This window comes from Elephas maximus, chromosome 7, assembly GCF_024166365.1.
Source record: "Elephas maximus indicus isolate mEleMax1 chromosome 7, mEleMax1 primary haplotype, whole genome shotgun sequence".
NCBI classification, from domain to species: Eukaryota; Metazoa; Chordata; class Mammalia; order Proboscidea; family Elephantidae; genus Elephas; species Elephas maximus.
This window is the reverse complement of record NC_064825.1, coordinates 68,755,605-68,781,132: the sequence shown is the minus strand read 5'-3', so window position 1 is coordinate 68,781,132 and position 25,528 is coordinate 68,755,605. Positions and strand designations below refer to the sequence as shown.

The window sequence follows — 25,528 nt, the reverse complement described above, 5'->3', positions numbered from 1 at the left end:
ACAGTATCCTCCCTTTCCCTTGTTCTCTGACATCTGAGTATACTTAGAGAAGGAAGAGGATGTTCACTACCCTATAATTGTCAGCTCAACTGCTCATAAACATTGTTTTAGAAAACACACGGGGTATTATATGAGAGGGCCAGGGAATTTTCTCTTACCAAATAAAGAGTGATGAAAGACTTTTCAGTGAAGTTCTTTTTGCAAAATATGTATGAAACCAAATTACTCAAAGCAGTTCCTTTTCCTTTTTGTTTCCTCTATTGGCAACATCCAGGAGCCCTGGTGGTGCAGTGGTTTAGTGCTCACCTGCAAATGAAAGATCCAGTTTGAACTCATCAGCCCTTCTGCAGGAGAAAGATGTGGCAGTCTGCTTTCTTAAAGATGACAGCCTTGGAAACCCTATAGGGGCAGTTCTACTCTGTCTCATAGGGCCGCTGTGAGCCAGAATCGAGTTAATGGCAATGGGTTTGGGTTAGGTGCAACGGTCTTGCCACTCTTCTCCAGAAACCAGGGAACTCTTAGTCTTTCAAGATCCTGCTCAAATGTCACTCCCTGGTGGACGCTTCCTCAACAGGGCAGATAGAGTTGGTCTCTCTCTGCTTCCACAGCTCAGCTTTTATCACTGTACTGGCATTATTTATTTTCGCTTCGGATTCGCTCCTAGGCTGAGTTTTGAGCATGGACAGAGTATCTTAAAAAAAAAAAAAAAAAAAGTCCCAATTCTTATGCTCCAGCATTTGGCACTTTAGACTCAGTAATGCTTAGTGACTAAAGTTCTATTTCTTGGCGATCTTGTGCCCAAATGGGGGAACATTCCACCCAGGTTACTCTCTATGATGGAGAGGCGGCCGAACTGCAGTTTAGGCTGGCACACTGGTTCCCGCCAATCGAGAGTTCAAAAATAAACAGCAGCTGACCCAAGGGAATAGAAGACACCTCCCCTAACCCCCCACGACAAAGGTCTCTCATTAAGTCTGGGTCTGTCCATGCCGGCCCGCTAAGCTGACAGGGGCGATTTCCGAGTGTGCTGTTAGGGGAAAACCATCTCCGAGCAAACGCAGAGTCGCAGAAATATTTTTTCCAACTCTGAGTTGGAGACGCTGCTGCTTTTTTCTAACGGTGACAGGAAGTCAAGGGGAAAACGTGCGATTTAAAGGTTTGGGTGTAACTCTGCTTGCAGCCAGTCAGGCTCGAGGATCGCTGTTGATCCAGAGCTGACGTCTGTGAGGAGGGGTCGCGCGACCCCTTTTCCTTGCCGGGCTGGGCACAGTCAGAACCGCCGCCGCAACCGCCTCGCACTGTGCGCCCCGCCCACCTTTGGGTGGGGAGCCGCTTCTCGCGAGAACACCGTCTAGCCCCATCTCCTTGGACCGCGGGCTCTCGCGAGAAGACGCTGAGGAGCCGGCCTGCAGCCTCCTCCGGCCGCTCTGGTAGCCGCAGCCGTCTGAGTGGGCACTGCCGCAATCACCTCCGGAGGGAGCGGGTTGAGGAGGCAGGGTTGGTGTCGCTGGCCCGGATCTTTGCCTCGATTCTCGGTGGACACTCCAGGAAGACCACAGGTCCGAGGGTGATTGGACTCAGCTGGGGAACTCGGTGGGGGCGGCGCCGGAGTCTGGGCTTGGCGGGGGCGAAGGAGGAAGGGGGCGGAGGGGAATCTGGGCTTGAGAGTCGGACTGCTGTGGTGGTGATCTGGGCGGCCCGGACCCTACCAGGGGACCGTGGGTGGGCTTCTGGGCGCTCGCCGCTGACACTCGACTCGGAGAGACGGGGATGGAATTTGAATTTCGAGAGTACTGCTTTTGGGATTGGGTGTCTGGAGGCCTTTCCTCAGGGAGGAAGGCGATACCCTCATCCCTTCTTCCCAGGGCAGAGGAACCCTTGCCCCGCCCCTTTCCTGTCATCTCTGGGCTAACACAGTGACATCCTAAGGAGGGCGCATCACAATAGGGGGTAAGGTAGCAGTAGAGTCTTTGCATGAAGAGCAATGAGACCCCAGTATTGTTTAATGCTGTAACAGTATCACGTATGGCAAAGCTTTGTTTTCCCTAAAGGTGCACAGAAAGGATCCTTTTTTTTTTTTTTTTCGTTCTTTTTAAGATGCAAACCTCCTTGGGACGGGGGCGGGGGGGGGGCGGAGTGAGGCATCTCATAGAATTTATTAGGGTGGGGACAATATGACCATTCCTGGGCCTTACAGATTTTGGACTTCTCTTTTCTCCTCAGTATTTTGGGTCCATGATAAAAAGTCATGCTAAAGATAGAGCCTCATCTGTCTGACAGTTTGTGCACTTATCAAATAAAAATTATTTTAGGAATTTTTTTAATCTTTAAGGGCCCCCATGTTTTTTATTTAAATCCACCATCTGAACAGACGGCAGAGTATGTTGATTTTATTTGGACAACTGGGTTTCTTTTTCCTCCTATCTACACAAATTTGATCAAGATTTTTTAGAGAGAGGATTAGGAACACACTTTGAATGAAAGAAACTATAGGAATTGGGATAAGAGATATAATAAGGAATGCAACCATAAAGTCCAAAAGAGTTTCTGTACTGGAGAGCCCATCAGGACAGAAGTCCAGGCCTTGAAACTGAGGATTGCAGTTGTCATTTGAATATGAAGCAGAAAGCCGTAGAAAATACCTGGGAAAGGATTCGATAGAGGATTAAGACTGTTGAAAAAGAGTGTGAGAATTATTTTTTTGAAGGTGTAAATGTGTTTCATAAATTTTCCTAACATTTCTCAGAATTTATGACCTAACTGCTGTTCTTCTTTGTAAGGAAAGTGGGAATCCTGGTGTGTGGTATGGAACCATGGAGTAGTATAGTGTTCAGTCAGGAAAGGTTTTAGCGTCTCAACAGTATTTTTGAGTTCTTTCACCTTTTTTCTCACTCTCAAAAAAGCTTTCAGATGGGCTTTTTCTCATTATACATCACCCCTCTACCAGTCTGAAAACCCTGGTGGCATAGTGCTTAAGAGCTACTGCTGCTAACCAGAAGGTCAGCAGTTTGAATCCACCAGGCGCTCCTTGGAAACCCTATGGGGCAGTTCTAAACTGTCCTGTAGGATTGCTATGAGTGGGATTGACTCTAGGGCAGCAGGTTTGGTTTCTGGATAGGGTCACTATGAGTCGGAATTGACTTGACAGCAGTGGGTTTTAGGCTGAGTTTTTTCTTTCTCACCATTCCTTCCAAGCCTTGTGAAATTTTTTATTATCGATGGAGTTGCATACTACTGTGGTCTGCTTTGTGACTGTTTACGTTTAGATGAGTTAGTGAAATGTGAGAAGTGATCTGGAAAATATTGTGCACCTTTTAAAGAAGTAAGTTATGAGTAGCAAACTCACATGCCTTCGGGTGCTAGGCAGATAATGAAAACAAATGAAATGCATTAGAAAGTTAATGCCTCATCTAAGAGGGACATTCAGTTCTCAGGTCTACCTGATTAATCCAGATACGAATAAAGGCCCAGTCTTGCCAGATTTCAGTCTTTTCAAGAGACACAGGAAATCTAGATTTTAAAACATATTGACTATTGATTTAAAAAAATTAAAAAATAACATCATGTGGCCCAACCAGGCCCATCTGTAGTTGTATCCTGCTCATCAGTTTGGGACCTCTGTTATAGGTCAAAATTAATAAATTTTACAACTGCAAAAATATAAAAAGGAGCGGAGGAGATTTAAAGCAAGTAATGTCATTAGTTTGGAGTTTCAAACTTGAGGTGGACTTGGAAAAATGTCAAGTCTAATTGAAACTGGTAGATAAGTTTAATAGCCTTTAAATATAATAGAACAAATTGAACTGGTACTTACTGCTAACATTTTAACTGTGAAAATAACTGAAGGGGAAAAAAAACCTCTTAGTATTTATGTTTAAGCAACTCAGAGTTCCGAGCAAAGCTGATTTTGTAGGTATCTCGTAAGGAAATTGATTTATTTCAAAGCACTTTATTGTATTTGCAACTGGTAAGTAAAATTAAATCCAGGAGAGTCTTTATAGCCCATCTCAGGTTGTTTGAGTGTTTATCGTTTGCTGTGCCATCCCATATTGTCTCCCCCGGCATTGAACTTTACTAGAAACAGTATCAATCCCTGGTAAATGGGGGGTGGGCTGAGGAATGGGAAGAAATGGAATGGGGAAAATGTGGTGGAAAGCAGGCATTCTTGTGCCTCTTTCTTACATTGTCCTTTGAAAGATTGATTTGGATTAACTAGTTTTTCTTGTAAGAAGTTCCTTGAGTGATTTAACACAGAGCCTTAAAGACATTTGAGGAATTGGACCCTGTGGATTAATCTATATTTACTTACTAGTGTGAAGTTCTTTAATCTGATTCTTACTTAGTTGAACTGTGAGGAATGGAAGTTTTAGAGATCAGATCTGAATGATATACCTTAGGCACATAGAGGGCAAGATGAGGGTCCCAGCCGGGGATAAGAGTGAGAGAGGAGGCTAGGGGAGGGAAGAGTTTTGAAAAGGAAGATGAAATAGCTACGTAGTATCCTTTGATCTCCTGTGTGATTTTACAAAGAGCTTTGGCTTTTACAACTAAATGTATGATAACTCATGCAAAGACTACATAGAGTACCAGTTGTTAATCATGACTGCTTTGGAAGTTTGCCTACTTGATTTTCTTCCTTTTAGCCCAGTTTTCTCAGGTCAAGCTAGCCTAATATCTCTTCATCTAATCCCTGCCCCTCTCTCTCTCTCTGGTGTTAGAAGTGAAAAGGGGGGAGATATGTATTGTCTGTGAGATGTTCCCGCTTGAGAGTTTTAAAAACATTTCCAAATAATTGGCTGTATATTTGTGGAGTTTCTGTTTGTTGAAGGGAGAACCATTATTTTCCCTATCAAGTAGGAAGTTCTGTCTTGGAAGTAGCTTTCCCCCTTCTTCCTACTCCTTGAAATGCCTTCCCCCAAAAAGGATTAATTATCTGATAGGTGAGTCTAGGAGAAGGAATTGGTATGCTTTGGCTCAGTGCATTCTAGTTCTCTTTTTGGAGCCCCCAATTCTTAGATAGGCTTATCTGAGCAGGCTGGATTCCTATGAGGGAGGAGGAAACCCAATACCTATAATTCTGGCTTATTGTTGTTAATTGGCTGGCTGTTGATTCCGACTCATGGCGACCCCATGTTTGCAGAGTAGAACTGCTCCATTGGGTTTTCAAGGCTATAATCTTTAGAAAGGAAGCAGGTTGCCAGGTCTGCCTTCTGACGAACTCCTGGGTGAGTTTGGACTGCCAGCCTTTTGGTTAATAGCTGAACACTTAACCATTTGCACCGCCCTGGGACTGTTCTGGCTGAGTAAGTTTAACTTAAAATTGAAGTAACAAGAAGCTTTTTTGGCCACTGGTTTTACCTGTAATTTTATCTTCATCTGTTTGACACCTTTATTTTGCTTCTTTGTTGGGCTCTGAACTCAAAGTAAGAGGGGAGAGATAGTTACAGATGTTTGTTAATGAAGGAACTATTTAAAAAGTTTTTCTTGCTCTTGGACAAAATGTTGTTTAGGGATCATGCTGTGTTTCTCCTCATATGACTTGCCCTGGTTTACTTTGGGATCCCTGAAACTGAGACCTACCTTGCTAAGAAGGTACCAGTGTACAGCTCAGAGATGGAAGATAAGCCATCAGAATTCAAAGAGATGCTCTCTTAGAGAGAAGTAAGAGGTTCATAAATATTAGTAATAGGCAAAGGAAATACAGTGAGCTGAGAACTTGGACATAAAAGTGGAAAGATTTTATGTCAAATCTAATTTTATATCACAGTAGATTTCTGAAGATTAGTAAGATGCTAAAATAAAATATATCTGCCAATAAAAGCATCTTTCTTTACCGAACTAATTAATAGTTTAATATATATTATTCTTTTTAAAAATGTAGAATATTTCATTATGTGTTACTTTCTTTTGTATTTGTGGTTGAAGGAAATATTACTATTTTTGGTCACAAGCTAAAATTAATGTTTAATATTTGGGGGTTCAAGGCTGTTATAGTGAACAGTGATTGAAATTCTTGATTGGAAATTATGATTCATCCTTTCCTGAGGCTATTTTAAGTTGTAATTATACTTTTCTGCTTGGGATGCCTTATTGGGAATCATTTAGATCTGGGTTTAAAGCCCAGCATTAGCTCTATGACCTTAAATTTACTTAACTTCTCAGAGCCTTTGTTTGCTTACATGAAAATGGATATAAAACACAATTGTCAGGGGTTTAGGGATGAAATAAAGCATATAAAAGTGCTATGTAAATAGTAAAATTGTATATGAATATAAGACGTTAGCACTTTGTTCTATGTTTATGCTCAGAAAATAACTTACTGACATTATTGCCTTCTCTCCCTGGGTGATCCATCAGGTAAATTTACATTCACATCTAGCTGTCTCATTTGGAGGGCACAAGTTCAAATAACTATTTAGAGCCTTGCCGATATGACTTCTCCACTGGAAATTACAAAACATTTCCTTTACACTAGTAAGCATTGCAGAATAGAAGCTCTTTTTTTTTTTTTTTAAATGTTGGTATCTGTCTTAGGCTGAGTTCTCTAGAGGAAAAAAAACCAGCCTAAATATATATAGAGAGATTTATTTCAAGGAAGTGGCTCACACAGTTGTGCAGGCTAGCTAGCAAGTCTCAAATCTGTGGGTCAGGCAGCAGGCTGGAGGCTTCTCCTGACTCACACGATCGCAGGGGCTGATTAACCCAAAATTGGCAAGTCATACAGAAGGCTGCTGGCTCACAGGCTTGCGGGAGCTGGCGAATCCCAAAATCTGCACGTCAGGCAACAGGCTGCTTTCACACATCCCAGAAACTGGAGGTCAGAGGATGACAAGTTGGACACAGGATTGAGAGAGAGTAGGCTTTGCCAGAACACCCATATATATTGGATGCAGGCCATACCCCCAGGGAAACTCCCCTTTCAGCTGATTGACTGTTCATATCAGATCACAGAATGGGGGATGATTACGTAATATCTGCCAAACCACTAAGAATCATGGCCTAGCCAAGTTGACACATAACCTTAGCCATCACAGTCTACCCCTTGTCAACTTGGCACCTATACACATCTCCTTAAACCATATGTAATCTAAATAAAGACAATTATAATGTCCTACTTTTGCCTAACATGATACAACTAACTTGCATACAACTGAAAATGCACTAGCCCCCTTTACATTTTATATTTTATAATAAGTAATGGAATAAGGGAGGGAAGAAAACAAACATATTTGCTATAACCATTGCTGTTGAGTTGATTCCGACTCATAGTAGAGTAGAACTGCCCCATAGGCTTTCCAAGGAGGGGCTGTTCGATTTGAGCAGCCAAAACTCTTAACTACTGCACCACCAGGGCTCCAATATTTGATATATACACACGCACACACACACATACTCACACACATAAACATGTAACAATACAAGGAAGAGGTATGCAAAGCAATTACAGTCCCTGTTTCTGCAACTGGTCACGTGGTTGTAGCTTGTATTTAGAACTACCTCCTTCTATCACCCATTCTGTGTTCCCTTCACCCTCAGCTGGCCATGGTTCTTTGCCTGGTAGGGTGACTCAGACCTTCATTCCTGAAGCGTTTGGGCCATTAGTAGTCATGTTGGAATTGGGTTGCTTTAGTTTTTTGTTGACTTTAACCATAGGGCATGGTAATATTAAGAGTCGTCCTAAAGGATCTTCTCTATTCCAGACATACTTTTCTTTATCTGCATTATGTAACATCAATCTGATTTCTCCTTGGCAATCAGGATCATTCACACCAGCCAATGCAGTAACTCCTTTCTTTACCTGTTTTTACAGAGGCATGAAGAGCCCAAAGTGGCCAGGTTGCATTCTAAACTTCCAGTTTAATGGAATCAGTGTTGTGCCTCCTGGTGGGAGCATTCCTTCGTTTCGAACTGAGATCTCTAGACCTACAGAACATAGGGTCGCAGGGACAAAAAGCAAAAATTTCATGAGTGGGTCACTAGGAGTAATACTGAGTGGCACCACTCCCATTTCCACCCCTTGATTCCTGGACATGAGTCTTGGCTATGGGAGAAATAGCACCATATGTAGGACACTGGTTTAGACCATATACAACCTTCTGGCAAACACTGCCCCAACCCTGCAAGGTATTGTCACCTAGCTGGTGCCATAATTGTGTCTTTAGAAGGCCATTTCATCATTCTGTCAAGCCAGCTGCTTCAGAATGATGAAGAACATGTTAAGACCAGTGAATTCCATGAGCATGGGCTCATTGCTGCACTTCATTTGCTGTGAAGTGAGTTCCTTGATCTAAGGCGATGCTGTGTGGAATACCATGATGGGGAACAAGGCATTCTGTAAGTGCACGGATGGTAGTTGGGGCAGAAGCATTGCATACAGGAAAGGCAAATCCATATCCAGAGTGTATTAGGCTGGGTTCTCTAGAGAAGCAAAACCAGTAAAGCATATAAATATATAGAGAGAAATTTGTATTGAGGAAATGGCTCACGTGATTGTAGAGGCTGGAATGTCCTAAGTCCGTGGGTCAGGACGGAGGCTTCTCCTGATTCACTCAGCTGCAGGGCTGGTAAACTGAAGATTGGCAGGCCAAAGAGCAGGCCCCTTGCTCACAGTCTTCAAAGATAGATGAATCTCAAGATCAGCAGCAGGCAAGACCGCAGGTAAGCTGCTAGCTCAAGTCTCAAGAACCGGAAGTCAGATGAACAGGAGCCAGCTACAGGATCCAGCATGAGCAAATAGCCCCCAAGCCTTGCCAGAATGTCCACTTATATTTGATGCAGCCCAGAAGCCCAAGGGGTGATCTCATATTAAATTTCAACAGGAAAGTGATCACCACATTATATGATTGTCAAAGCATTGAGAACCATGGCCCAGCCAAGTTGATACACAATCTTAACCATCACACAGAGTAAGTGTCTATCCTAGTAAGACCAAAATGCTGCCCTTTCCAGTGGTCTAGTGTAATCAACCTACCATAGGTTGTTGGCTGATCACCCCTAGAAATGGTGCCATGTCAGGGACTCAGTGTTGGTCTCTGCTGCTGGCAGATTGGGCACTCAGCAGTGGCTGTAGACAAGTTGGCTTTGGTGAGTATGAGTCCATGTTGCTGTGTGCATGACCTCCATTCATGCCACCATGGCCACTTTGTTCATGAGCCCATTGGGCAATGACAGGAGTGGCCAGGGAAAGAGGCTAACTAGTATCCATAGATCATGTGATTCTATCCACTTGATTGTTAAAATCTTCCTCTGCTGAGGTTACCCTTTGGTGAGCATTCACATGAGACACACATATCTTGACTTCTTTGGCCCATTCAGAGAGGTCTGTCCACATGCCTCTTCCCCATGCCTCCTTGTCACCAATTTTCCACCCCTACATTTTTCAAGTTCTTGATGGTGACAGTGACCTCTGCAGTCCCGCCAGGAATGCGGTGGTGTTTTTGATTTACCATTTTCCTAGATAGAGGCAGTTCTCATGGCTTCCATTTGGCTCTTCCTACCGTAATAGCCCTTACTACACATGTCAGGGATCCAATGTATGGGTTCTGCCATTTGCTGAGTATGTCTTTTCCAGTGGTAAATTCTGGAGGTAAGGAAATCATTACAGGATGAATTCGGGGACGCACTGGACCCATTGTGAGACGAACCTGAGCTATTCATTAGTATTCTGACCTCCATATGTCCCTACTCTGACTGGTTGACCACAGTGATATTTTCGGTCTTCTGGAATTAGTGTCAGTTCAGAGACTGTGTGCAGTAATCCCCGAAAAGTCTGATTATTTTCCCCAATGAACAGTTACACTCATAAAATGCTTTGGGAAAGACTGGGTGAAAGAGTAACAGTATACATTTTTGATGGTGTAGTGGGGTCCTTAAGGGGACTCGGTATCCCCTTCATTCAAGGGGTTTTGGGTCTGTAAACTGGCTCAAGGCTAGGAGTTGATTAAGGGACTGTAACTCTATTCTGGCGTTTCAAGTTAGACTGCTGTTCTTGACCTAGAATTCTTCCGCTTGTGTAGATCAAGTAAATATTTAGTAGATTTCCTATCTATTTCACTCCAAGGGGCACCATGACTAAGGAGGCAACACCTTAAGTCCATACCAGTTAGACTATTCTGATTACTGCTTTGATTCTGCTGTCCATTACAATAACCACACCCATCTTATCTTTGGTGATGAAGTGCTTACACTTGGCCTCAAGGGTCCAGTTGGCCCCATTGTAGTTAAGTGTCTTAATTCAGTTAGGGTAGTTCCCACGTCAAATCTGACTTACATAGAATAGCAGTCACAGCAGTCTTCAAGGATGCTGGGGCTCCCTTCACAAATTTGTTCCTCATTGTTAATGGCAAAAGATGTGTCCTCTGGGCACTCTGTGAATGGGTCTGTGGGTCCAACCTGATAAATCCACTCTAACATGCCGATTTCCCCTAAGCCTTTGGATACCTTCTACAGTATACCAAGGTAGTTCTGGTATTTCAGCTTGATTTAGTGTAGGCCACCGCTTAATCCATGCTTCAGTGAACCAACCAAATAAACTCCTTTTCTGTCTTCTCAAGTTGAAACATTGAATAAAGAATCTGGTTAGTGGGCCCAAATCAATAGGCTCAGACTGATCCAACTTTATATTCCTTGCACCATTTATCCCACACCCTTAGTAGCCATTCCCACACACATTCATTCCCCAGGCTTCTGTTTGTATATATTAGAAAAGTCAAGCAGTTCTTTTGGAATGAGCATGCCTCATCCTGGGTCACACTTTGTACTTCACCTTTTGAGGCTTGCTAGGACTTAAGTCTACTTACAGGTCTAGAAGTAGAAATGGGTGGTGGGGGTGGGTCCGGGGAACATTCAGAAATGTCTTACAATGCATTTCCCTCAGGCGATACCCCAGGCAATGCCCCAAGCACCACCCTAAGCGATACTCAAAGACTCTTCAGACACAGCTGGGTTAATCTCATCAGAGGCAGGTGGAAAGAACCATCGTAGCATCCATGACTGGTATCTTGTGTTCCATATGATTTAAATGCTAAGTAGAAAAGTAGAGAAAGGGAAGGGGGAATAGATTGAAAAAGAGATGGCGTGGTATTTTAAAAATCATCTATTGGGATATTATTTCCTTCTAAAAATAAAAACATTATTTTATTCTTATTAATTCAGATTTTTTCTTGTCTTTAAGAACTTTGACTATCATTGCTAGTAACAGATGAATAGAAAATTATCCTGAGTTTTATATTTATAGACTATTAAATGTCAGCGTAAAAAAAAATTTTTTTTTTTTTTTAAAGCTTAGGTACCTGCAAAAGAATATTAGGTACAAAATCCTGTGCTTCAGAAATTTTTTTCTTATAGTTTTCTTATTCTCGGATTATACAAAGAGCAGTACATTACTTTGAAAGCAATTCAGGACAGTTTGCCTTATATTATGCAGGATTGAATTTGTTTTTTCTTATATCTAGAGAACAAGCTTCAATTGCTTATTTCAAGTTTTCTTAAAGAAGAAGAGTGCAACTTTCTATAAGATGGTTAACTGTGGGAGTACTATTGTTTCCATCTTGTTGATCTTTTCAAATTGTCTGAATTTCTCTTTTAACACAGAATAGTTATTAAAGACAAGTGGAATTATAGAACTGTAATACTGAAAGTGCTGTAAAATCCTCAGTACTCTTCATTTTTGGAAGAGAAAACTGAAGCCCAGGGAGATTAAATGATATTGATAAAAGATTATTGGCTGCTAGTGAGAAAGCCAAGACTAGAATACAGGTTCCCAAATCTCCTGATTCTGACTGGTTTATTCCAGAGCAGGGTGTATGAAAAATGTGTTCATTATGTTGTATGAGAACAATGGAACTTAAGTTTATTTTTCATGCTATCCTTTTTTCATATGCATTTTTTGTGTGCATGTACTATATACACACTACTGGTGTGATATTACATGTGCAGCATTTACAAATAAGTATAGATATGTGTAACTGATCAAATTAATTGAACTCAAAACATATTAAGAAAGGGAGAAGTGCTATATTTTAGAAGTGGCATGGCATCTTTGATCATCTTTGCTTCTGTAATAAATAATATTATTTAACAGTAGCTATAAGCAGTTGTTGATTCTGAAATTATTTTAGAAGTTCTTTGAAAAATTACTTAAAAATGTAGGTTTTTTTTTAAGTAATTTCTTTCTGATTATAAAAGTAATGTGCATTGTATGCAATTGGGGATATTTAGCAAAGGGTCAGGAAGAAAATGTCACCATAATCTCACAACCCAATGATAATTTCTTCCAGCCTCAAATATATACCTTCCTTTCTTTCATTTATCTATATATGTCAAAAATTGGAATCTTTCTGTATGTAAAAACTTAAACTTTAATTAAAATTAAGTTATTACATACAAAAAGATTCAAATAATATAACAGACATTTATACCTAGATTTATGAATTAACATTTTGTCACATATATCAATTTATCTCATAACCTACTGTTTTCATTTAAGAATTTGTTGGGAACTGTTTTCCATGTTGTTATATATTCTTCAGCACTGTATGGATATAGCATAATTATTTAATCAATTCCTTACTGCTGAGAATTTTCTTCCTTTCTTCCTCCCGCCTTTCCTTCTTTCTTTCCTTCCTTTTCTCTTTTTCCCTCTCTTTTTGGTTCCCTAAATGCTTTTATAAATGCATTACATAGGTATATTTTTAGAAGTATCCAAGTATATGATCCCCTCCAGGATTAACAATTTATATGCCCCCAAATTTTAGTACCTATTTTCCCTGTACTTCAGTAATAGCTGGCTGTCATTCAAAAAACAAAACAAAACAAAAACATTTGACAATTTGATAGGTTTAACATTTTCTCAGATTTAACTTAGATTTCTTACATTACTAGTAAGTTTGAATATTTTTCCTCTTTCCCCTTTTTTGGCCGTTAATATTCTTTTGTAAATTGCTGGTTCATGAACTTTGCTCATTTTTTCCCATTTTCAGAGTGTTCAGATTTTTAAATATTGATTTCTAGGTATTCTTTATATATTTAAGATTTTAATCCATTGTTTTATATTGTAAAATATATTTATAGTTTGTCTTTACCTTTGATAGTTTGAATTTTTATGTGACCTAATCTAATGCTTTTTGAAAGGTAGTCTGCAGTCCTAATCCACAATGAAATTTGGTCAACTAGTCATTGTTGAAAATGTTAGTAGAAGGTGGCTGGCTCTATGTTTCTGTTTCTTATGCTAGCAGTCTTTGGCTTGATTTGAAGCTTAGAAATTCTACCTCATTTCTGAGAGTTAGGTAAATGTTCACCTCTATTTTCTTCTTGACTTTTTGTATGTTCTATTTTGAACTTTTTAGTAATCTAATATTTGGGGGAGATGATATATGAGGAAGGAAAAGATATTCTCAGATAGTTAACCAATTAGTGTTTTAGAATCTATCTTAAACTTCTCTCTCTCTTAATTATTGGAAATGGTGCCAGTAAGAATTCCAGTTTTCTGGGTATAATATTTTGATGGGTTGTGTATTAAATTTGAGAAGCAATAGATTATGGTGGAAAGTACACGGAATTTGACTGTGGTGATGTGTATCTGAGTTCTAGCTTATTTATTAGCTATGTGGTATTACCAAAACCAAAAAAAACCAAACCCACTGCCGTGGAGTCAATTCTGACTCATAGCGACCCTATAGGACAGAGTAGTACTGCCCCATAGAGCTTCCAAGGAGCGCCTGGCAGATTCGAACTGCCGATCTTTTGGTTAGCAGCTGTAGCACTTAACCACTATGCCACCAGGGTTTCCATGTGATATTAGCAAACGACATAATCCTTTTAAGTCAGTTTCTTAGTTTTTAAAAAGGGATCGTACTTCTAGTATTTTGTAGGGTTGATATGTGGATTAGCATAGATGATATATGTGAAAATTATGTTTATTATCCAAGATTCCTTGAATGCCTCCGTCTTGCCTGAAAAATCTCAGCAGATATCATGCTGTAGCTCACTTATAATGCTGAGGCACATTTCTGATCTACAACCAGCCTGATAATGTTCCCAAGGGAGGATGTTTTGACCTTGTTTTTTCAGGAATTCATGCAGATACCTGTTGGTATCAACTTCCTATTCTAGATGGAAGTTGTTATGGATTGAATTGTGTCTCCCAAAAATGTGTGTCAATTTGGCCAGGCCATGATTCCCAGTATTGTGTGGTTGTCTTCCGTTTTATGATTTGATGTGATTATCCTATGTGTTGTAAATCCTAACCTGTATGATGTTAATGAGGCAGGATTAGAGGCAGTTATGTTAATGGGGCAGGACTCAATCTCCAGGATTAGGTTGTATCTTGAGTCAGTTTGTTTTGAGATATAAAAGAGGGAAGAGGAAAGAGGAGAGGGACCTTACGCCACTAAGAAAGAAGTTCCAGGAGTGGAGCATGTCATTTGGACCCGGGGTCCCTGCATTGAGAAGCTCCTAGACCAGGGAAAGATTGATGACAGGGACCTTCCCCCAGAACCGACAGAGAGAGAAAGCCTTCCCCTGGAGCTGGCACCCTGAATTTGGACTTCCAGCTTCCTAAACTGTGAAAGAATAAAGTTCTGTTTGTTAAAGCCATCCACTTGTGGTATTTCTGTTATGGCAGCACTAGATAACTAAGAGTTTGGTACTGGGAGTGGGTTGCTACTCTATTAGATATCTAAAACGTGGAAGCAGTTTTATAAGTGTAAATGGGTGGAGACTGGAAGAGTTTGAAGGTACTTAAAACTTCTGCTGTACATAGGGTAACTATGAGTTGGAACCGACTTGACAGCACCTAACAACAACAACAACAACAGTAAAAGCCTAGGTTGCCTTGAAGAGACAGTTCGTGGAATTACGTACGTCAGATAGTTCTCGTAAGGGCTCAGAAGGAAGTGAGGAGAGTCGTAACAATGGAGATGGCACAGATGACAAGAGCAGTGACAGAGAAACGACAGCAGCAGAACCAGGAGACTAGCACCAGATGGTGCAGGAGCCAGCCCATGTAGTGAGAGACCTGAGAACCTTCTGGCAGGAGGCTTCCTGGAGGACTCGGGTGCCTCGGGGCATTTTTCAGAGGAGCTAGACTTGCCTGCCGACCCACAGAGTGAGAGAGCTGAGTGCCTTTGGGCTTAGGCTTACACGTGGAGAGGGGTGCCTCTGGGCACTTGTTGATGATGCTAAAGAGCTTTGTAACTCTTGCCTGAGCAGGGCAGAGGCCAGGCCAGCCCAAGGGGCCAAGAGGCCAATGAACCCAGAAATGGAAGATGAGACAAGGAGCATGGGAAGCAGAGCTTCTTGGTCTCAAAAGGCAGGCCACTACCTCTGGGGTGTCAAAGGGTAGAACCATTGCCTCCTGGATCTCAAAGCGTAGGGCCATAGCCTCCTACGCTTCAAAGAGTCACATCTTCACCAACTCAGTTCTGGAGTGTAAGGCTGATGTTCATGAGTAGCAGTGGGATGGGGACAGATCTGCTGCCCAGAGCTGAGGGGGTGGAGCTGCCATGCCCAATGACAGAAGAATGGGGCCTGTCAGGACCGAGGAGGTGGGGTTGCCACTCATATGGACTAGGAGAATGGGGCTGCCCAAATGCGAGGAAGCAGAGTTCTAGTTGGCCTGGAAGGCTGAGCCAAAGCCCAGGGATGAGGGGCCTCTACTCAGAATTCGGAGAGTGTGGCCAACACCCAGAGTCTGGAGAGTGCGGCCATTGCCTGAATGGTCTCAGAGAATAGAGGATTATATTCAAGCCTTGAGAAGTAATGTAATGTGTTCCACTGACTTGCTTGGGGCCTTTTGTCCTTTCTTTCCCTCCAGTTCCTCCCGTTTGTAATGGAAATGTCTACTTTGTGCCTGTTCCACCATTGTACTTTGGAAGCAGATAACTTGTATCCTAGACTTCATAGATGAAAAAGAATTTTGCCCCAGGATGGAATTCGGAATTGGGAGTTGATTTAGGACTTTAGGGAGTGATACGATGGGTAAATGTGTTTTACATGTGGCAAGGGCATGAATTTTGGGGGGCCAAAGGGTGGAATGTTGTGGATTGAATTGTGTCTCCCAAAAATGTGTGTCAACCTGGCTAGGCCATGATTCCCAGTATTGTGTGGTTGTCCTCCATTTTATGATCTGATGTAATTATCCTTTGTGTTGTAAATCCTAACATGTATGATGTTAATGAGGCAGGATTAGAGGCAGTTATGTTAATGAGGCAGGACTCAATCTCCAGGATTAGGTTGTATCTGAGTCATTCTGTTTTGAGATATAAAAGAGAGAATGCAGCAGAGAAGAGAGGGACCTCATGCCACCAGAAAGAAGCACTGGGAGTGGAGCGTGTCCTTTGGACGCAGGGTCTCTGCGTTGAGAAGCTCCTAGACCAGGGGAAGATTGATGACAAGGACCTTCCCCCAGAACCGACAGAGAGGGAAATCCTTCCCTTGGAGCTGACACCCTGAATTTGGGCTTGTAGCTTCCTAAACTCTGAGAAAATAAATTTCTGTTTGTCAAAGCCATCTCTGTGTGGCATTTCTGTTATAGCAACACTAGATGACTAAGGCAGAGGTATAGAATACGTGATGAGATGAATTTGAATGACATGGCAAACGCTTTAATGCTATTAAATCTTCAGTTACATATATAGTTTATATCTTCCGTTTCTTATATTTAAACCAAGTCAAAGACCCATCAAATAGTGCTACTGAGGATATGGTTCCAAACAGGCTTTCTAGTATATGTACATATGTAAATATTTAGAATATGTAATTGTAAATCATTACATGGTTCAAATATAACAACTATATAAAAAGAATATTCAAAAATCTTGCTTTTATCTGTATTCCCTCTACCTATCTCCCCCTCCCCTGCTGCCCTTATAGGTTATTATTTTTGTTAGTGCCTTGTTTATCCTTCCAGAGTTCTTTTTGCAAAAATAAGCAAATATGTGTATAATAATGTGTATCTGTAGGTATATATTTATTGTTCTCTCATTCTTTCACAAAAGGTAGCAATCTATATATTGCTTGCTTTGCACCTATATTTTTTCACTTAACAACTTACCTTAGACGTTAATCCGTATCAGCACATGGGGATCATCCTTACTCTTTTTTATAGATGCATAGTACTCCATTTTGTGGATGCTCTGTACTTTATTGAGTTAGGTCCTTTTTGATGCATATTGAATTGTTTTAAAATTTTTGTCATTAAAAAATAATGCTATAGTGAATGTATTTTTGGATATTTCGTTTAATATTTATGGAGTTGTATCTTCAGGGTTGATTCTTAGAAGTGGGACTGGTAGAATGAAGGATAAATGTATGTGTAATTTTGTTAAATGTTAACCAAATTCCTTTCCATAGGGGTTATATCATCTTGTACTTACATCAGTGTTGTATGATAAGGTAGAGAATGTCTGTTTCTCTACAACCTTGCCAACAGGGTATGGCAAAAATTGGAGGCTTTTGTTTTTGGCATCTCAATGTAGTTTTAATTTGCACCTGTTATTTATTTATTTTCTCATACAAAAATTTGTACACACATTGTTATGTGACCCTAGTTGCTATCCCTATAATATGTCAGCACACTCCTCCTTTCCACCCAGGATTTCCCGTGACAATTCAACCAGCTTTCTGCCTTCTCATCTCACCACCAGACAGGAGCTGCCCATTTAGTCTCATGTATTTACTTGAACTAAGAAGTTCACTCTTCACAAGTATCATTTTATGTCTTGTAGTCCAGTCTAATCTTTGTCTGAAGAGTTGGCTTCAGGAATGGTTTTAGTTCTGGGCTAATAGAGAGTCTGGGTGCCATGTCTTCTGGGGTTCCTCCAGTCTCAGTCAGACAATTAGGTCTGGTCTTTTTATGTGAATTTGAGTTCTGCTCCCCACTTTTTTCTTGCCCCATCAGGGACTCTTTGTTGTGTTCCCTGCCAGGGCAGTATTGGTGGTAGCCAGGCACCATCAAGTTCTTCTGGTCTCAGGCTAATAGAGTCTCTGGTTTATGTGGCCCTTTTGGGGCTAATATTTTCCTTTTGTCTTTGGTGTCCTTCATTCTCCTTTTCTCTAGGTGAGTTGGGAACAATTGATGCATCTTAGTTGCCACTTGCTAGCTTTTAAGACCCCGGATGCCACACACCAAAGTGGGATGCAGAACGTTTTCTTAATAAACTTTGTTACGGCAGTTGACCTAGATGTCCCCTGTAACCATGGTCCCCAGACCTTCACCCCTCAAAGTGTTTGATTGTTTTCAGGAAACTTCTTAGCTTTCAGTTTAGTCTGGTTATGCTGATTTCCCCTGTGTTGTATGTTGTCCTTCCCTTCACCTAAGATAATTCTTATCTACTATCTAGTTAGTAAATACCCTCGCCCTCCCTCCCCACCCTCGTAACCATCAAAGAATATTTTCTTCTGTGTTTAAACCTTTTCTCGAGTTCTTACGATAGTGGTCTCATACAATATTTGTCCTTTGGTGACTGATTTTACTCAGCATAATGCCTTTCAGATTCAGCCATGTTAATGAAATGTTTCGCAGATTCATCATTCTTGTTTCTTGTTGTATAGTATTCCATTGTGTGACTATACCATAATTTGTTTATCTGTTCATCCGTTGATGGGCACCTGGCTTGTTTCCATCTTTTTGGTATTGTGAACAGAATTTGCATCTCTCTTATGAGCATTTTTTTATATATTTAAGACCATTTGCCTTTATTTTCCTGAGAATTGCCCACATTTTTTGCTAATTCCCTAGTGGGGGGAGGATGGAAATATTTCCCTCACAACTTTTTTTTTATATTTTATTTTGATGAAATTATACACAGCAAAACCTGTCCCCATTCAGCAATTTCTAGACTTAATGATCAGTGACATTGGTTACATTCTTCACATTGTCAGCTCTCTTGTTATTTCTGTTCTGGTTGTTTCTTTCTCATTGACTTAAGCTCCTTGCCCCCCAACTTTCCCATCTATAGATAGTTTTTTAAAAGAACGCAATCCTCAAAGGTGACTATCTTTACTTTTTGAGTTAAACTGTTACTTAGTTTAAAGATGGTTTAAGGGTTTCTTTCCTTTTTTAAAGAGTTCTTTACATACAGTCACACATAGCTTCATGTTCTGCGAAATAGGGTATTATGGGATTTGGACATTCTGCAAACACCACATTATATATAAGCAGTCCCTGGGTTACAGATGTCTGACTTACGTATGACCTGTAATTAACAAACCAACATCCAGAAAGCCTGTTACATTAAAAATTTGAGGTATGTGCAATGGTTCGTGATAATGAATGGCACTACTTTGCCGCATGCCTCAAGGTGTTATTCTTATTACTGTATTATTAAAGATGTTTTGGTGTATCTGGAAGTATTTCTTTAGTATTTTTTATGTACAGAAAGGTACATTATGTGTAATCTTATGGGACTGTGGACATATATGCTGTGGGACATTGCATGAATGGACGTTATCTAGGGCGTAATTGTACGATGGTGGTAGCCCTTTGTAATATAAGGTGAAAGTACTTGTTTTTAAAATTTTATGTATTGTTTCTGGTGCTTTTTATAATGCAAAGGTGTTTGTTTTTATATTCTTAAATAGGAAAGGCTTTCCTTCCTTCTATTCTGTAAAATTCATTCACCGATTTTTTTCCCCTAGTATTTGTATGATTTCATTTTTTACGTATAGATAGTTGATGTATTTGGAGTCTATCCAGCTATGTGGTATGAGTTATGGGTTCAATTTTATGTTTTTTCATATTTTATCCAGTTCTTCCAATATCATTTATTAGAGTCTATGATTTGAGACTTTGTCTTACATACTTTGGACATGTTATCAGGAGGGACCAGTCCCTGGAGAAGGACATGATACTTGGTAGAGGGTCAGTGAGAAAGAGGAAGACCCTCAAGGAGATAGATTGACACAGTGGCTGCAACAGTGGACTCAAGCATCACAACGGTTGTGAGGATGGCACAGAACTGGGCAGTGTTTTGTTCTGTTGTGAGTCGGAACTAACGTCAAAGCACCTAACAACAACATGATTTGAGATACCACTTCATCATATATCCGATTTCCTTATGTTTTAGGGATCTATTTCTAGACCTTTTATTGTGTTCTGTTGGTTGGTCTGTCTGTTTATGTATCGGTACTATAGGTGTTTAGTTATTGAAGTAAGTCTTAATGATCTTTGAATAAAAGAAAACAGTTTTCATTTTATTAAAATGGAACACTACCTGTAATACTAGGACACAAAGATGTGTAGAATGTTTCTTTTATTTTGCTTTAGGGAAAATTTTAGAGTCCTTGAAATGATGCATTTAGAGGAAAAATAACTTTTTTTGTGGAAAAGGATCTGATAGCCCTGCCTGTACAGTGCTGTCAGATATCGTAGGCAATTTTAATTTAAATTAATTAAAATGGAAAATTAAAAACTCTATTCCTCTATTGTACTAGGCACATTTCAAGTACTTAATAGCCACATGCGGTTGGTGTCAGCTTTTTGGACAGTGCAGATACGTAACATTTCCATTATCACACAGAGTTCTATTGGGCAGCACTGCAATCTAGAACTTGAGTTGTATTTAGGGCCTTTTCTAGCCTACTTAGTTTCATGGCAGAAAAACAAAAAACTGAAAAGAATGGAAGGCAAAGGGAATAATGAACAGGTCAGAATGGAGCAGCATGGTGAAGGCTATATGAAAACAATATGTAACTTGTAAAAGCCTTGAGAGGAAATTAGTATTTAAGAGTCTGACTTTGTTTAAAGAGTGTTGCTTCTTAGGAGGTGAATGTAATCTCCTTTGACTTAGTCACTTCATCAGCTTACAGGAGCTTTGTCTATATTAATTTTTTATGTCAAGGTGATTTGCTTCAACTAAGATGTTTCCGGTTTTGAAGGCAATACTATTTGATCATAATAAAAAAGGAGAAACGGTTATGTAATCATAGAAAACAAAACATTAATATAGTTCTTTACAATATTTTAGAAAATTCATGCCTTTTAATGAGTTTTAAGAACTTAGCACAATAAATAGCATCTAGTTTTTGACAGTGCTAACCCTGTAGTGTAGGTACTTAGTAAATGCTTAAGATCTGTGGAAAAATTTTCAAGCATTTATTGAGCTGCTTAAGTTAAGATGGGGAAAAAAACAAGTGGAACATTTCTTGAAGTGTTTGCTTAAGAAAAAAAGTCGCCCATAAAATAAAAGTGATAAAATCAGTTAACTGAAAGATTTTATCTCTCAGTCACCTCTGGAAGATAAGGGCTGAATCTGAGTGGACTTTGAAAGTCATACGTTTACTTTACTTTAAAGATGGAATCATTTGAACAGGACAAGGGGACACTACGTGGTTTAAAATCAGGAAAGGGGTGCATCAGGGTTGTGTCCTTTCACCATACTTATTCAGTCTGTATGCCAAGCAGTAATCCTGGATGCTGAACTCTGTGAATAAGAATGCAGGATCAGGGTTGGAGGAAAACTCTTTAACCACCTGCGTTATACTGATGATACAACCTGGCTTGTTGAAAGTGAAGAGGACTTGAAACACTGATGAAGGTCAAAGACTACAGCCTTTAGTATGGATTACACCTCAACATAAAACAAAAATCCTCACAGCTGGGTCAATAAGTAGCATCATAATAAATAGAGAAAATACTGAACTTGCCAGGTATTTCATTTTACTTGCATCCACAATCAACACTCATGGAAGCAGCAGTTAAGAAATCAAACAACGTATAGCATTGGGCCAATCTGCTGCAGAAGACCTCTCTTTAAAGTGTTAAAAAGTAAAGATGTCACTTTGAGGACTAAAGTGCACCTGACCCAAGCCGTGGTATTTTCATTTGCCTCATATGCATTGGAAGCTGGACAATGAATAAGGAAGACCAAGAAAGAATTGATGCCTTTGAATTATGGTGTTGGCAAAGAATACTGAGCATACCACGGACTGCCAGAAAAACGAACAAACCTGTCTTGGAAGAAATAGAGCCAGAATGCTTCTTAGAAGCTAGCATGGCAAGACTTTGTCTCACATACGTTGGACATGTTATCAGGAGGGACCAGTCCCTGGAGAAGGATGTCATACTTGGTAAAGTAGACAGTGAAAAAGAGGAAGACCCTCAATGAAATGGATTGACACAGTGGTTGCACCAATGGGCTCGAGCATAGCAGTGATTATGAGGATGCAGGACTGGGCAGTGTTTCATTTGGTTGTATAGGGTCGCTGTGAGTTGGAACCAACTCCATGGCACCTAACACACACACACACATATGTATACACATAAAATATGGGAGTTTATAATGTGTGTTCTATATCACGCTTTTTAGCTTAACAATAAATCTTGGAATACTTTCTTCGTCAGTATATACGTGTGTATCATTTTTATTGGCTGCATGATACTGTGCAGATTTTTAATCAGTTCACTTTTTAAAGAAATTTTTATTATGGTGAAAATATACTTGACAAAACATATGCCATCTCAACAATTTCTACATGTACAATTCGGTAACCTTGATTACATTCTTCAAGTAATGCAACCATTCTCACTATCCTTTTCCAAATCATTCCACCACCGTTAGCATAAACTCAATGCCGCTAAGGAGAAATTCCCCCTTTCTCACTACCTTCCCACTCTTGGTGACCACGAATAAGCTTTGGTTTCTCTATATTTGCTTATTTCATATAAGTGAAACCATATATTTGTCCTTTTGTGACTTGACATATTTCGTTCAGCATGATGTTTTTAAGGTTCTTCCATGTTGTGGTATGCATCAGGACTTCATTTGTCTTTATGGTTGAGTAGTATTCCATTGTGTGTATGTATATCTCATTTTGTTTTTCCATTCATCTGTCGATGGACATTTTGGTTGTTCGTACCTTTTGGATATTGTGAAAAGTGCAATAATGAACACTGGTGTACAGATTTCTGTTCGCATTCCTGCCTTCATGTCTTTTGGGTTGGAACTGCTGGGTCATATGGTAGATCTTTGTTCATCTTTTTGAAGAACCGCCAAACTATTTTCCATAGTGTCTGTATTATTATACATTCACCAGCAATAGATGAGCATTCTAGTTTCCCCACAACCTTGCCAACACCTGTTATTTTCCATTTTTTTGATCATTGCCATTCTATTAGGGTTGAGAAGGTATCTTATTGTAGTTTTGATTTGCATCTTTTTTTTTTTTAATGACTTAAAAAAAAATTTTTTTTTTTTCTTAATGACTAATGGGGAGACCTGGTGGGACAGTGGTGAAAAGGTTGGCAGTTCAAATCCACCAGCTGCTCCTTGGAAACCCTATGGGGCAGTTCTGCTTTGCCCTATGAGTTGGAATCTACTTGACAGAAATGGGTTTGGTTTTCGTTTTAATGGTTAATGATGTTGAGCATCTTTTCATGTGCTTCTTGGCCATTTGACTATCCTCTTTGGTGAAATGTCTATTCAAGTCCTCAACCCATTTTTTTTTTTTTATTAACTTTTATTGAGCTTCAAGTGAACGTTTACAAATCAAGTCAGACTGTCACATATAAGTTTATATACATCTTACTCCGTACTCCCACTTGCTCTCCCCCTATTGAGTCAGCCCTTCCAGTCTCTCCTTCCGTGACAATTTTGCCAGCTTCCCTTTCTCTCTATCCTCCCACCCCCCCTCCAGCCAAGAGTCGCCAACACACTCTCAAGTGTCCACCTGATACAATTAGCTCACTCTTCATCAGCATCTCTCTCCCACCCGCTGACCAGTCCCTTTCATGTCAGATGAGTTGTCTTCGGGGATGGTTCCCGTCCTGTGCCAACAGAAGGTTTGGGGACCATGACCGTCGGGATTCCTCTAGTCTCAGTCAGACCATTAAGTGTGGTCTCTTTGTGAGAATTTGGGGTCTGCATCTCACTGATCTCCTGCTCCCTCAGGGGTTCTCTGTTGTGCTCCCTGTCAGGGCAGTCATCAATTGTGGCCGGGCACCAACTAGTTCTTCTGGTCTCAGGATGATGTAGGTCTCTGGTTCATGTGGCCCTTTCTGTCTCTTGGGCTCTTAGTTGTCGTGTGACCTTGGTGTTCTTCATTCTCCTTTGCTTCAGGTGGGTTGAGGCCAATTGATGCATCTTAGATGGCTGCTTGTTAGCATTTAAGACCTCAACCCATTTTTGATTAGGTTGTTTGTTCTTTTGTTGTTAAGTTGTAGGTGTTTTATATATATTTTAGATATTACACTCTTACTGGATATATGGTTGCCAAAAATTTTCTCACTATCTGTAGGTTGTCTCTTACTTTGTTGATAAAGTCCTCTGATGAACTATTGTGGTTGATAGGTGCTGTCAAGTCGATTTCAACTCATAGCAACCCCATGTGACAGAGTAGAATTGCCCCATAAGGTTTTCTAGGCTCTAATCTTTGCAGGAGCAGATCACCAGGTCTTTCTGCCATGGAGCCACTAGTTGGGTTCAAACCACTAACCTTTAGGTTAGCAGCTGAGTGCTTAACTGTTGCCAGGTGCTTAACTGTTCTCTTCTTACACAACTTCCTCCTTCCATTTCTGTTTATGTTGTTGTTATTATAAACGGTTATCTTTTACATCATGTGTCCACTAACATAAATTTATACTTATTTTTTATGCATTTCTCATTATAAAATAGGGTCTCTTTGGATTTATCCTACTTGGAGTTTGTTGAACTTCTTGTATGTGTAGATTCTTGTCCTTAGTCAGATTTGTAAAGTCTTCTTTCTGGGCCTCCCATGATGTGTATTTTGAGCCCCTTGATGTTGTTCCACATTTTCATTAGACTTTGCTCAGTTTTCTTGATCTTTTTTTTTTTTTGCTTCTCAGACTTGATAATCTTCTGGCCTGTGTATTATTTGGGCTTCCATTGTGACAGTTTCTGTCTCTTTGTTTAGTGTTTTCAGTGAGCCTTTCTTTTCTGTTTCTTTGTATGTCTTGTGATTTTTTTCTTCAAACTAGGACTTTTGATATTGTGATGTGTTAACTTTTGAGTCTCAAATTTTTACTTTTTCCTAGAGTTTGTATATGTTTTCCTTTTTTAAATTGTTAAAGGCTGTAGTAGTCCTTCTAGTGATAGATGTCCCTAATTAGTTTTGTAACAGCTTTCTTCCTGGATGTCAACTTATGTTTCTAGAGAGATTTTCTTCTACTCCACTGAAAAAAAAAGTGGTGGGGGGGGAGGAGTCTTTTCAAATTGGGTCTATACTTAGGGATCAGTGAAGTTGCAACTGTGGGTCATCCCAAGGTGAAAGGTAAGATGTTCTTTGGTATTTGGTGCACCTACATCTTTCCTTTCACATGTATGACATGTATGTGGCCTCCTCAGTGTCCCTGTATATACCATGCTTTTGAAAGTGCTAAATTCTGCAAGAAAGTCTCATACCCGTGCTTTTCCTTCAGCCCTTAGAAGCCTATTGTATGCATCAGTAACTTTATTTACTCCTAGATGGTTAAGGCTGGTGATAGCCTTCAGGTATTGTGTGCTGCACCCCCATCCCTATCCCCATGCAAGCTTTCAGGCAGGCTAAACTGGGAAGAATGAATCTCTTCAGT

At 40.2% G+C, this 25,528-nt stretch overlaps 1 protein-coding gene across 2 annotated transcripts in view; it reads left to right on the top strand.

Annotated features, from left to right (window-relative positions):
• Positions 1-1,387: 1,387 nt before the first annotated feature.
• Positions 1,388-25,528, top strand: part of BTBD10 (BTB domain containing 10) — a 73,724-nt gene continuing 49,583 nt past the window's right edge. For both annotated transcript variants that reach the window (XM_049890470.1, XM_049890469.1), the window contains exon 1: positions 1,388-1,559. The gene's annotated coding sequence lies outside the window, so the exon portion shown is untranslated. The remainder of the gene's footprint in view (positions 1,560-25,528) is intronic.